We start from the raw sequence: 14,058 nt of genomic DNA, 5'->3' as shown, positions 1-14,058 counted from the left end.
ACCATGTTGGCCAGACTGGTCTCAAACTTCTGACCTCAAGTGATCCACCCGCCTCAGCCTCCCAAAGTGCTGGGATTACAGGCGTGAGCCACCGTGCTCGGCCAATAGACTTTATTTTTAAAAGAAGTTTTAGATGTACAGAAAAATTAAAAAGATTGTACCTTGTGACCAGTTTCTCCTATTATTCATATCTCACATTAATTTGGTAGGTTTGTCACAATTTTTAAATTTTGAGTTTTTTGAGGCAGGGTCTTCCTCTGTTGCTGAGGTTGGAGTGGCACAATCATAGCTCACTGTAGCCTTGAGCTCCTGAGCTTGAGTAATCCTCCCATCTTAGCCTCCCAAGTAGCTGAAACTATAGGCATGGGCCATTATGCTCAGCTAACTTTTGTATTTTTCTTTGTAAAGACAGGGTCTTGCTATGTTGTCCAGGCTGGTCTCAAACTCCTGGCTTCAAAGGATCCCAAGTGCTGGGATGACAGGTATGAGCCTCTGCACCCCACCTTTATGTTATAATTAATGCACCAATGTTGACACATGGTCATGAGCTAGAGTCCATATCTTATTCTGACTGCCTTCATTTTTCCCTAACGTCCTTCTTCTGTCCCTGGATTCCATCCAGGGTATCATGTGACATTTAATTGTCATGTCCCTTTAGGCTTCTCTTGTCATAACAATTTCTCAGACTTCCCTTGTTTTTGATGACCTTGACAGTTTTGAGGAGTTCTGGTCAGGTATTTTGTAGGATGCCCCTCTATTGGAATTTGATGGTTTTTTTTCTTTGTATGACCACATTAGGGTTATAGGTTGGGGGGAAGAAGATCTCAGAGGTAAAATGTCATTTTTATCACAGCATATCAAGGGTGCATGCTGTCAATGTGACTTCCGACTGTTGCTGTTGACATTGATCACCTAGCCTGACTAGTGTTTGTGAAGTTTCTTCACCATCAAGTTGCTCTTTTTTCCTTTTTCCACACTGTACTCTTTGGCAAGAAGCCGCTGTGTGCAGCCAATGCCTGAGGTGTGAGGAGTTCTCTCTCCTGCTTTCTGCTGGAGCATCTATGTAAATTATTTGGAATTTTTCTGCCTGAGAGATTTGCCTCTTCATTCCTATCCATTTATTCAATATTTTATTTATATCAGTACAGACTCATGGATTTTTACTTTATTTATACTTTGGGTTATAGTCCAAGGTTGCTTTATTTGTTTTCTTGCTCAAATTGTGCTCACTCTGGCCATTGGGAGCTCTTTCAATTGGCTCCTGCACCCCTTCCGCATACCCCTATCAGTGTAGCTTTCTTGAAGTCCTTTCATATTTTCTGGTACTGCAGATTGTTCCACATTCAACTTATATATTTCCTGCTGCAGTCTTAGAATCAGCGATTTCTCTAAAGAGCGCTGGTTCTTTTTATTAGAGAATGGTATTAGAAACCAAGACCTGGGTGCTGGGTGTGCTCATGGCTGCTGGGGGATCATTTCTTTTAGGCCTTTTCAGCTGATAGAGGAAAGAAATATCTGTGTGTATACTAACCTGTGTATATACACACAGTTACCAATATTTCCATGTGTAACTAGTTATATTCATGTTTAGCTAAACATGAGTTTATGTTGATGTCTCCAGAATCCATTATATGTGATGAATTTAATTAATTAATTTTTTTTTTTAGATATAGGGTCTTGCTTTCTTACTCAGGCTGGAGTGCAGTGGCATGATCACAGCTCACTGCAGCCTCCAACTCCTAGGCTCAAGCAATCCTCCCACCTCAGTCTCCTGAATAGCTAGTGCTACAGGAAAGCACCACCACATCTGGCTAATTTTAAAATATTTTTGTACAGATGGAGTCTCACAATGTCGCCCAGGCTGGTCTCTAACTCCTCACCTCAAGTGATCCTTCTGCCTTGGCCTCCCAAAGTCTTGGGATTACAAGTGTGAGCCAATATGCCTATCCTATAATATGATTCAAAATTGTGGTGTGACACTAAATTCGTAACCTTATTTATTACTACCTGAACACTTATTATCTGACACGTACTTTCGAAGTGCTCACCACACATTATTTCCTTTGGACCACATGACAGCTCTAGACACTGGTTCTCTGTTCATCCCCATTTTAGAGATGAGGAAATGCAGACACAGATAAGCTATATATCTTGTCCAAAGTTTCTCTTCTAATAGGTGGTGAAGTAGAATTCAAACCCAGGCTCAATCATGTCAAACATTAAAATGTATCTACATTTTGCATTAAATAGAATTCATATACAGCTAAGAGAAAAAGGTCACCTTATGGTTGACTGGTTGACGTAGTATTATAATCACAGTATTTCACTTTGATGTTCTGATTTCCCTAGGAGCCAATAAATTTGTGTTTTAATTCTCAAAGTTTTCTGCCTGAGGCTGTGTTTTTGTGAATGGCCAGTGGATGAAAGAGCTCTTATGCTGTTCCCAGTCCGTCCAGCTGCCATGTTGACTCACCCTCAGTCCCTCCCTCCAGCTAGCCCCCATGGGAAATTCACAAGGAAGCAGGGTCTTCTGGGGAAAATGTCCCAGGCAGCTCAGATCCCCTGAGGGTCAATGAGGGAGGGACAGGATGTGTAAGGGGAGGAAGTGGTGGGGGGTGGTGGGGGTGTGGTGGTGGCAAGAACGGCCTTGGTGCTCTGCCCCCTAGGTGTTCCCAATGTGAATCTGGTCTGACCTGCTGTGCTTCTTCTGCCTGGGCTTCTTGGACGAAACCTGCCCTGACCCCAAGAGTGGCCTCTGGGTGACCCAACCAAAGGCCCCTCCTGCTTCTCCTCACATAAGGCCCCCTCCTCTCAAACCCAAGGCCCAGCCTCTTCCAACTCCAGGAAGCCTTCTCTGTCTACCCTACTCTCAATAATATCCTTCTCCTAAATAAATCTCAATCCTGGGCCAAAGGTCTCACACTAGCAGCCCTCAGATGTGCTTTTTAGGCCTGTATCATGTTTTCTAAACTTTTGATTTGACTCCCAGCATTGAAAAGCAAGAGATTTCACCTAAAAATGTGAACACACAGCCTCTCTTACAAATGTGGAAGCCTGGCAGCCCCTGGCGCTCGTTCCTTCTGGTGAGCCCAGCCCTGCGCCTGGCACACAGTCTGGGTGCACCAGCCACAGCCTGCTCGGAGCGCTGGCTTCGGAGGCAGGCAGGCCCAATTCACCCCTTCCTGGCCATGGGACCTGGCAAAAAATGCCTCTTGTGCAGACTCAATTTCCCCATTTGGAACCAGAGCTTAAAACAAAACCTCCTTCATGGGGTTGTAGGGAAGAAGAAATGCACTGATACACGGAGTGGGCTTAGCACAGGCCAGGCACTCAGAAGCCTGGATTAATGATACTTCCTTTTCTTGTTTTCCTTTTTGTTTTCTTGCTTTGGTAGCTCTAATTTCCTCATGGCCCTATCCTTCCCCACTCAGTCTGTCTGTTGGTTCATCCATCCGCTCATTCCACAAATGCCTACTGTGTTCCGGGCACACAGAGGACCCAGTTGCTCCCCTCAGAAAACCCCTCTTCCTGGTCTGCCCAAGCAGAGAGCCATTTCATCCACGCATGCATTCATTCACTCATTCATTCAAATGCTCACTGAATACCGACCGTGTGCCGGGAGTTGTTCAGAACATCAAGGAAACAGCGCTGAACTAAACAGACAAAAATCTCTGCTGTCCTGGGACTGACATTCTACTGGTGGCAGACGGACCATTAACCAGTTATAATGTGAAGCAGTGCTAAGTGCCGGGAAGAAAAATCACAGATGTCGCGGGGGCGGCTCCTTGGTCAGGAAGGCCTCTCTGTGAGCAAGGAGGGGGCCTGTGGCTGGCTCCAGGATAAGAACATTCCACGAAGAGGGAACCTGTGCAAAGGCCCTGCGGCAGGTGCAGGCCTGGAGTGTTTGGGGGCAGAGCGTGAGTGGAGGGGTGTGAGTTACGCATTTCTGTGATGTTAGATTTCCTCTCCTCCCTGTCATTCTCTTCCCCCTCCTCTATTTTCTCTCTCTCTCTCTTTTTTTTTTTTTTTTTTTTTTTAACAATGAGTCTCTTAATTTTGTCATCAGATAGATGCACAAGGACAATACATAAAAATAGAAATAATATCTGGGAAGCAGTGGGCACGTTATTGGCACACAGGAGTGGCGATGGCTGTTCTTACCATTTCTTCTCATTTCTGGCAGGAATGAATCACTTACTTCCAACGTTTCCTAAACAGGCAATGGGCTCCTGGGCCCCGTCTCACTCGGGAGGGCCTTTCCTCTGTCCCATCATTCTGAGGGTTTCTGGAAGGTGAGTGCGTGGGATGTGTGTGTGTGTGTCTGTCTGTATGTGTGTGTCTGTATGTGTGTGTGTCTATGTGTCTGTGTGTGTCTGTGCATGTGTCTGTGTGTGTCTATGCCTGCGTGGGTGTGTGTCTGTGTGTGTGTGTCTGTGTCTGTGTGTGTATGTCTCTGTCTGTGTGTGTCTGTGTGTCTGTGCGTGTGTGTCTGTGTGTGTGTCTGTGCGTGTGTGTGTGTGTCTGTGTGCATGTGTGTCTGTGTGTGTCTATGTCTGTGTGTGTGTGTCTGTGTGTGTCTATGTCTGTGTGTGTGTGTGTCTGTGTCTGTGTGCATGTGTGTCTGTGTGTGTCTATGTCTGTGTGTGTCTGTGTGTGTGTGTCTGTGCATGTGTGTGTCTGTGTGTGCCTATGTCTGTGTGTGTCTGTGCGTGTGTGCCTGTGTGTGTCTATGTCTGTGTGTGTGTGTGTCTGTGTGTGTCTATGTCTGTGTGTGTGTGTGTCTACGTGTGTCTATGTCTGTGTGCGTGTCTGTGTGTGTGTGCATGTGTGTGTGTCTATGTGTGTGTGTCTGTGTGTGTCTGTGTCTGTGTGTGTCTGTGCGTGTGTGTCTGTGTGTGTCTGTGTCTGTGTGTGTGTGTCTGTGTCTGTGTGTGTGTGTGTCTGTGTCTGTGTGTGTCTATGTCTGTGTGTGTGTGTGTCTGTGTGTGTGTGTGTGTCTATGTCTGTGTGTGTGTGTGTGTGTGTCTGTGTGTGTGTGTCTGTGTCTGTGTGTGTGTGTGTTGCCAAAGAAGGGTGCTGTTGCCTCTTCCCCTTCGCTCCCCTCATCTCCTCTTTTCTTTTCCATCTTCTACCCCTTTGGTGGAAAGAAGCACCCAAGCGCCGGGAGCCTTGTTTCGGGGCCACTGAGAACTTGCTGAAGCTTGTGATAGCGCGGCCAGGGTGGGGTGTGGCTCATTGCATTAATGTTCATGGAACTCTTGAGAATGGGAGTCCTAGAAATAGGGCCCTAGGCCCATCTGAAGTCTTCTCGCTTGTCCCCAGAGCTTCAGGCTCCTTCCTGTCCCCCCACCTCCCTGGATGCTGCCTGGTCCAGCCCCATCATCCTGCCTGCGCCATTGCAGTCACCTCCCGCCTGGGGCCGCTGCCTCTGCCCTGGGCCACCCTGGCTGTTCCTCACACGTGGCCAGAGGACCCTGCCAGAACCAACTCAGACCCTGTCCCACCCCTGCTCAGAGCCCTCCCAGGGATCCCACCCCACTCAGAGGCTCTGCCGGGTCCTACGAGGCCCTGCGTGTTGGCTCCTATCTCCTCTCTGAGCTCACCTCTCTCACTCATGGCCTTGCCCTCTGCCCCCTCGCCCAGCCACACTGGCCTCCCTGCTCCATGACAAGCTCCTGCTCCAGCTTTTGGACCTACTGGACCCCTCCCACCCCAGTGACCTATGCCCCTCCTCTTGGGGTCAGCTGGGCAGCCTGCCGTGCACCCCCTAGCCACCTCCAACCCCAGGAGTGGGGCTTCCTGATGCCAGCCTCCACACCCTTTATCACATGTGCATTGGCAGTGTTCCGTGGTGTCAGCCCTAGAAGGGTTGGCTGGATCTGGGTGCACTGCGGTGCCCCAGTGCCTGGAACAGTGTTGGCTGCCTGGAACAGTATTGGTGCACAACATGCAGTAGGCATTCAATTTGTGCTTGCTGAATGAGGGACCTTTAGTATTTAAAAATCAGACCTTGAAAACATTGCAAAGTTCCTAGAATCCCAGGCTTGAAGAATTGGAGACTGGGAGGCAGTGAGGCTGGGTGCTGCGGGCCCATCTGCCCCACCCCGGCTGGCTGTGTGTGTCTCTCTTTTTGAATCTGTTTCTTTTTCTCTCTCTGTCACAGTCTCTGTCTTGTTCACCTCCTTCTCATTGTCTCTCTGTGTGTTGTCTGTCTCTGTTTCTCTCTTTTCTCTGCCTCTTCTCTCCTCTCCTCTCCCCACAGCTTCCTTCCCTGCCCCCTCCTCCTTTTTTCCTCTCCTCTCGCCTCCCATCCTCTCCCCTTCTCCTCTCCTCTCTCTCTCTCTCCACTGTTTTGTCTCTTCCTCTCTCCCCACTGTCCATCTCTGTATCTGTCCTTTCTCTGTCTCGGTCATCTGTGTGTCTCTCCTCCTTGCTGTCATCCTCTGTCCCTGCCTCCGCGGGCCCCCGGCCAGCTCCTGCTGCGGAGCGTTTTTCTGCCTCTCCGTCCTCCATCTGCCCCACCCAGGGACCCTATCCAGTTGTGACAAAGGCGAGCCCATGGCCGGTCCTGTGAGGGGCCGGTGCTGGGCGTGGAAGCTCTTCTTGACCTTCTCACTTGCGGCATGACTGAAACAGTTGAGAACCATTCTGCTCTCTGAGCTCTGATTTCCTTGTCTCGCCCAAGAGAATAACAATTTCTGGTACTTCCTTGATTTCTATTCTAAGTACGTTTATTATTTCACTGGCTGGGTGGTGAAGCTGGGAGAAGTTTGTGGGTGGGGAACCTCACCAACAAAACCTCCATGGCAGCAGAAGCAGGCCGAGCCAGGAGCTGACCATGTGCTGACCCGGGCTGGGCATGTTCCCTGGCTGGGGCATGGCCGCTGTCTATCCTGGGCTCAGCACACAGTGGTCTCTTTCTGCTCAGCCAGGCCTCCTTTCAGAAACTTGAACTCATTAGGCTGCCTTCAGCCACAGGGCCTTTGCAGGTGCTGTTCCCTTGGTCTGGGATGCTCTTCCTTCTGTCTTTGGCCTGGTTAAACTGGGGCTTTCTTATTCTTCTGATTTGGGCTCAAACATCCCCGCTTCCAGGAAGTCCTCCCTGATGACACCCCCCCCAAGTCAGGTCATCTTGTTAACCACTTTCTAGCCCTTAACACAGTTATAATTGTTTATTTGCTCTCAGTCCCCACAGGCCTCCCCACCCCATCTTCTGGGCTTAGGGCTCCCCAGGACGGAAGTTGAGAGGTCCAGGCCCATGAGTCAGCAGAGCTCTGCTTCCCCTCTTAGCACTTTCTTTGGGGCAGTTGGAGCCTGGCCTCCTCCAAGGGGGACTACATTCAGGAGTGCCTAGGTGGTGGGGAGGTGGCCAAGTCCTCTCCCCGCCCCCTACCCCAGCTGCCCAGCATCAGACAGCTTCTCTCCGCCTCTGTGCCAACACCTGCCTGAGCCACTGTTGACACACTCACCTCCCCCCACCCCCACTCCACTGCCATCTTCTCCTGAAGAAGCCAGAGGGAGCTTTTCATAATCTAAATCTGGCCCCCAACGGCCGTGCTCCACACCCTTCCACGGCTCCCTGTTACTCTCTGAATAAAGCCCAGCCCCTCAGCCGGCCTCCACGCCCTCCGTGGCCTGGCCTGGCCTCTTCCCCTTCATGCCCCAGCAGCCCCCAGCTCCCAGCAGCTCCCTGCCCCCGGGTCTTCATGCTTGTTGTCCCACCAAATGGATGAAAGCCACCCGTTCACTCCCTCACCTCCTTCAAGCCCAGACCTCACCTTCCTAGCGAGTCCTTCCCTGACAGTGTTTCTTAAAATTCCAGCCTCCCCACCACCCTTTCCCCTGCTTCCCTCCTTTATTTCTCCCTATAATCCCAGCCTCTGGGAATAGTCCACAGAGTTTATGGATTCATCTTGTTTCTTGTCCGTCTCCCTGACTAGAATGTCAGTTCCCTACGGGCAGATGCCACTGTTGCTCCTCGTCCTTACTGTGTCCCAAGGAAGGAGTGAGCGAGGCCTGTGTGGCCGTGGGGTCAGACGGGCTTGGGCTCGAGTTCTGGCTCATTCACTGCCTGACTTTCTCCTCTTAGAGCCTCAGTTTTCTCATTAGAAGAATCGGGGGAAACAGGGTTGGGATAAGAGCTGAGCAAACTCTTGCCTGTAAAGCGTCTAGTGCCTACACATGTCTAGAGGAAAAAAAAGAACCGAAATGAAAACTCATCACTCACGATTTTGGGGAGATGGGTGACTGTGCTCAGGCCTGGCCACACCTTCGCGTTGTTACCTGGCCATTGAAAAGTGTGACCCGCAGCCCTCCCAGGACCCTTCTGTTTTGTTTGTTTGCTTTTAAGTATTATTTGTTACATAAGCATTTTTTTCCCTCTAGATTTTATTTTTAATTAAAAAATTCAAGCGAAACTAGTGCACGTAATATTCCAACTTTTTTTTAAAAAGGAGGTGGAAGATACATGTGTATGTTGTTAAACTGAGGAAAAATTCACATAGTCAAATAACATGAAAGTGACCATTTAAATGAACCATTAATTAGCCATTTTAAAGTGAACAATTCAGTAGCATTTAGTCCATTCATAATGTGGTACAACCATCACCTCTATCTAGTTCCAAAACATTTTGTCCTCTCCTCTCCCCTCCCCTCCCCTCCCCCTCCCCTCCCCTCCCCTCCTCTCCCTTCCCCTTCCCTCCACTCCTCTCCCTTCTCCTTCCCTCCTCTCCCTTCCCCTCCCCTCCCCTTCCCTTTCCTCCTTCTTCTTCTTTTTTTTTTTTTGGTCTCATTCTGTTGCCCAGGCTGGAGTACAGTGGTGTGATCTCAGCTTAGGGCAGCCTCAACCTCCCCAGGCTCACATGATCCTCCCACCTCAGCCTCCTAGATAGCTGGGACTAAAGGTACATGCCGCCACACCCAGCTAATTTTTTGTATTTTTTTAGAGTTGGGGTTTTGTCATGTTGCCCAGGCTGGTCTCAAACTCCTGAGCCCAAGTGATCTGCCTGCCTCAGCCTCCTCAAGTGCTGGGATTACAGGCATGAGCCACCGTGCTAGGACCCAAAAACATTTTCAGTCACCCAAAGGAGACCATGTACCTATTAAACAGTCACTCCTCATTCCTGCCTCTCCCCAGTTCCTGGCAACCATCAGTCTTCTTTCTGTCTCTATGGGTTTATCTATACTGGAGGTTTCATATAAACAGTATCATACAATATATGACCTTTTGTGTCTAACTTCTTTCAATTAGCCTAATGTTTTTGAGGCTCCACGTTGTAGCGTGCATCAGTTCATTTTAAAAAAAAAATTTTAATTTTAATTTTTTTGAGATGGAGTCTCACTCTGTCACCCAGGCTGGAGTGCAGTGGCATGATTTCGGCTCACTGCAACCTCCATCTCCCGGGATCAAGTGATTCTCCTGCCTCAGCCTCCTGAGTAGCTGGAATTACAGGCGTGTGCGACCACGTCCAGCTGTTTTGTACTTTTAGTAGAGACGGGGTTTCTCCATGTTGGCCAGGCTGGTCTCAAACTCCTGACCTCAGGTGATCACCCGCCCTGACCTCCCAGAGTGCTGGGATTTCAGGTGTGAGCCACTGCGCCCCACCAGTACTTCATTTTTAAAAAAATAATCAAATACTGTTGTATGGATAGATCACATTTTGCATATCCATTCATCGACTGATGGACAGCTGGGCTGTTTCCACCTTTTGGCTACTGCGACTAGTGCTGCTATGGTAATTGGTATGCAAGGACTTTTTGTGTGTGTGTGTGTGTGTGTGTGTGTGTGTGTGTATATATATATATATATATTTTTTTTTTTTTTTGGAGAGAAAGTCTTGCTCTGTCACCCACACTGGAGTGCAGTGGCATGATCTCGGCTCCCTGCAACCTCCACCTCCCGGGTTCAAGCGATTCTTGTGCCTCAGCTGTCTGAATAGCTGGGATTACAGACACGTGCCACCATGCCCAGCTCATTTTTGTATTTTTGGTAGAGGACTGGGTTTCACCATGTTGGCCAGGCTGGTCTCAAGCTTCTGGCCACAAGTGATCAACCTGCCTCAGTCTCCCAAAGTGCTGGGATTACAGGTGTGAGCCACAGTGCCTGGCCTCATGTGGTTATTCTTGAATAAAAAATACAAGATGCAGAAAAGGATGCCCATTGTGCTTCTGATTTGTAAAAGGAATGACAGATAAAGAAATCCTCTGTCCAGCCAGACATGGTCTGTATGGGATTTTCATTCCTGTGGAAAAATATGTAAGAATCTGTTCTCAACAGTCAACAAGGGAGAAAAAGAAGGCTTATGCAGAAAAGTAAAAATGAAAAAAGAAGACCGTACACCAAACCACAACAGTGCACACACAATGGCTCCATGCAGGCATGTGAGACACACTAGACTGAGTGATTGTATGTGAAGATGTGAAAAAAACAGCAAGCAACAAAATCAACCCCAAAACTAGTCTCTCTAGGAAGGGCTGGGCAGGAGCCTGGCCAGATGGAGAAACTGAAGTTGGGAACAGGGGAGGGAACTCCTAGAGAGAGCGATCTCCAAAAACTGCTCCTCCACCCCTCCTTTTTAACTCCCTCCCCAGATACCAGGTCCCATTGGAGCCAAATTTCCTCAGTGTTTTGAAATCTCAGACCTGCAGGCAGGAGATAGACTCTTCCTCATGGAGGGTGTGATTGGATTTTTAAGCTCCTATAGATTGAGCGCTTACTACCTACTAAGTGTTTCGCCTGCCTTGTGACCTGAGTCCTCTCCCAGTGCCTGAGGAAGAAGCTATTGTTCCCTCATTTATTTATTTTCATTGTTACTTTTTTTTTTTTTTTGAGATGGAGTCCTGCTCTGTTGCCCAGGCTGGAGTGCAGTGGCACGATCTCAGCTCACTGCAAGCTCTGCCTCCCAGGTTCAAGCGATTCTCCTGCCTCAGCCTCCTGAACAGCTACAATTACAGGTGCTCACCACCACGTCCGGCTAATTTTGGCTTTTTAGCAGAGACAAGGTTTCACTATGTTGGTTAGGCTGGTCTCAAACTCCTGACCTCAAGTGATCTGCTCACCTCGGCCTCCCAAAGTGCTGGGATTACAGGTGTGAGCCCCGCACTCAGCTGCTCCCTCATTTTTTTGGTTCAGGAAAGCAAAGTTCAAAGAGGAGTAGGTTTCTCTGCAGGGCGTGTGGCAGAGCTGGACTTGAACTCAGGGCGGAATCCTTAGCCATGGTGCCCTCTGCCACATGGTTCATCTTTCCTTCATCTCTACTCCCCAAGATGCCTGGCTCCAGCTGAAGATCCAGGGTTCCCAGGCCCCCCTCCTGGGGACAGGTCCTCCTTCAGCCTGACCTGAGCTCTGCCACTTCCACTGGCATGAACTGTAGCAACAGTTTGGGTCCCCGGGCCTCATTCTCTCCATCTGGAAAATGGGCACAGCATGTGCCTTTCTGCACAGTGAGGACGTGAAGGATTGATGAGGCAACATGCAAGGAGCATGAGCTTAGGGCCTGGCACCCAGGAGGCCACCCCAGTGGACCCTGCTGGGTTTCCGATTTCCCCTGTGACACCTCCTGGGGGTCGGATCCCCAGCGGGAGGAAGGATGAGGCCTGCGGTGCCTGGGTCTGGCACAATGCAGAGCATTGAGCTCATGCCAGCCTTGGCTTGGGTTTGGACAAATACAGTCATCTGGGCAGGACTCACACAAAGACCCGGGGGCCGGGGCAGGCGAGGGGCGTCAGGTTACCCCCGTGGGCTGCAGCCACACAGGTGGCTTGGCGGGTGTATTTTCTTTTCCCTAAAGATTATCATTAACCCTCACCGAGGCCTTGGCAGGCGGGTTTCATTACAGGAAAAACTGAGGTATAGGGGTGTGCAGGCCTGACGGGACGCGCTGTCACTGTGATAGGAACAACATTAGCAATAATAACAGCTGTCCTTCGGGACTGGTTCCCACGGTCTAGGCCCTAGGTGAATAATAAGCCTTTTCTCGATCCTTTCTGCAGCCTGAGAGGAAAGCCCCATGTTATCCCAATTTCACAGATGTGCAAACTGAGGCTTGAAGACACTCTGCAGCCTCCAAGGGCTGTTCTCTTCATTCCTCCAACAGAGTGGGAATGAGACGGTGCAGAGTCTGGAATGTCTGGGCAGAAGGAAGAGCCGGAGCAAAGGCCTGGAGCTTGGAGGGCGCTGTCGGGGGGGGCGGGGGGCGGGGGCGGTGTCCCATGGCGGGGTTTCGTCTCAGCTCTGCCATGTCTTGGCTGCGTGACCTCTGGCACCCTACTGGGCCTCTTTGATCCCAGACTACCTGTAGAATGGGTGTGTGAGAAGAAAACCTTCTGGAGCGGGGTGTTGAGGAGAGAACAGTGCCTGGCACATCATAATAATAATGCTGAATAGATGTTATTTTCATTTCTAACCACTTCCTCCAGGAAGCCCATCCTGACCTCCTCTGGCTCCCGAGGTCACCTGGACTTGCCCCATCACAGACCTTGCCACAGTGTGAGAAACGGCCTCATCCACATACCAGCTTCTCACCCCCACCCAGACCCTCTGATTGGGACTCCCTTGAGGGCTGTGTCCCCAGAGCCCAGAAAGAGTCCAGCACAGAGCAGCTGAGGGGGTAGGTGCTGGTGAACAGTGCCACTGAGCCCCTGCTACTCACCAAGCCCTTCACACACGGGTCCTTCATTTAGTGTCTTTCTTCTCCTAGATAGAACCTTGGCTTTGCCAAGACCAGCATAGTTGCTGCTCAAGAAATATGTGAGGAAATTGCTGAGATGAACCAGCACTCAGGGGAAGGGAGGCTTTCTGAGGACGGGGCCTTAGCAGGTGGAGCTCCTGGGATAATAAGAAAGATGCCCGGATGCGGTGGCTCACACCTGGAATCCCAGCACTTCGGGAGGCCAAGGCAGGCAGATCACTTGAGGCCAGGAGTTCAAGACCAGCCTGGCCAACATGATGAAACCCCGTCTCTACTAAAAATACAAAAAATTAGCTGGGCATGGTGGTGCGAGCCTGTAGTCCCAGCTTCTCGGGAGGCTGAGGCTGGAGGATCAATGACTGAACCCAGGAGGTGGAGGTTGTAATGAGCTGAGATTGCGCCACTGCACTCCAGGCTGGGCAACAGAGTGAGACTCTGTCTCCAGAAAGAAAGACAACAATAATCAGTAGTCTTTACTCTGCTCCAGGCGCCAGGCTGAGTCTTCTCAGTTCCTCTCCCCAGCAGGTTAGTTCTATTATTGTTTCCATTTCACAGATGGGAAAATCAAGGCACAGGGAGGTGAGGTGGGTTACTCCAGGTCACACAGTCAGTGAGAGGAAGAGCCAGGATCAAAGCCAAGCCTGTTTGACTGAGGAGCCTGCCCTGAGACCTTAACCACACACCAAGCCCTCCCTAGAAGGAAGATGCCGCTACTGGATACATTTTGCAGGTGGAAACCAAGGCTCTGAGAGTCAGAATGGCCTGCCCATGTCTGGACACAGAAACTGAGGTTGAGCAGGAGATGCTCGAGGCGGGGTTCCTGTCTCCTAGGCCAGCACCCTGAAGGAGGGGTGGGAGACCGCCTCCCACGCCCCAAGCTGTCCCCTGCTTATTGGAGTTTCTGGTCAATACCCTGGCCTCTGTTACCCAGCCCAGCACCCAACACACTGCCTCTTCCGCCTGCCTGGAGTCTCGGGTCTCGGGTGCCTTCACAATCGGATTCTCTGTCTCCGCAGCTGCTTTCCATTTGAGCTCTTTGTGCTGAAAATAAAAAAAAATGAAAAGAAAACTTGGCACCGCCCCTCTGCTTTGCTTCCTGGGGAGGAAGGAGGATCCCAGCTACTTCTTTCCCTCATTCTGGGGCCCAGAGATACCCACAGCCTGCCCAAGGTCACACAGCAGGGTCGGAGCCAGGACCCTGGCCTTAGACTCCCCTTCCAGTGCTCTACCCCCTCTGGCCACTGCCTCTGCTATTCCTGGCTCTTCCTCTAGGCCCGTGAGGAGCAGATGAATTAGGATGAATGTTCCTGCACCCTACCACACGCTGGGCACTCTGCCACCTTGAGCTCACAAAACCCTCATGACAGCC

At 50.3% G+C, this 14,058-nt stretch overlaps 1 protein-coding gene and 1 long non-coding RNA gene across 2 annotated transcripts in view; one reads left to right on the top strand and one right to left on the bottom strand.

The window, feature by feature from the left end:
* Positions 1–14,058, bottom strand: part of PEDS1 (plasmanylethanolamine desaturase 1) — a 293,832-nt gene that overhangs the window by 130,892 nt on the left and 148,882 nt on the right. The window lies entirely within an intron of this gene.
* Positions 3,910–13,733, top strand: LOC126964410 (uncharacterized). The gene is made up of 3 exons (XR_007729368.1): positions 3,910–4,292; positions 10,832–10,953; positions 11,992–13,733. It is a non-coding gene; the product is annotated as an uncharacterized LOC126964410 (long non-coding RNA).

This window comes from Macaca thibetana, chromosome 10, assembly GCF_024542745.1.
Source record: "Macaca thibetana thibetana isolate TM-01 chromosome 10, ASM2454274v1, whole genome shotgun sequence".
Classification (NCBI taxonomy): Eukaryota; Metazoa; Chordata; class Mammalia; order Primates; family Cercopithecidae; genus Macaca; species Macaca thibetana.
The sequence above is the reverse complement of the archived record's forward strand: the minus strand, read 5'-3'. Positions and strand labels throughout refer to the sequence as shown.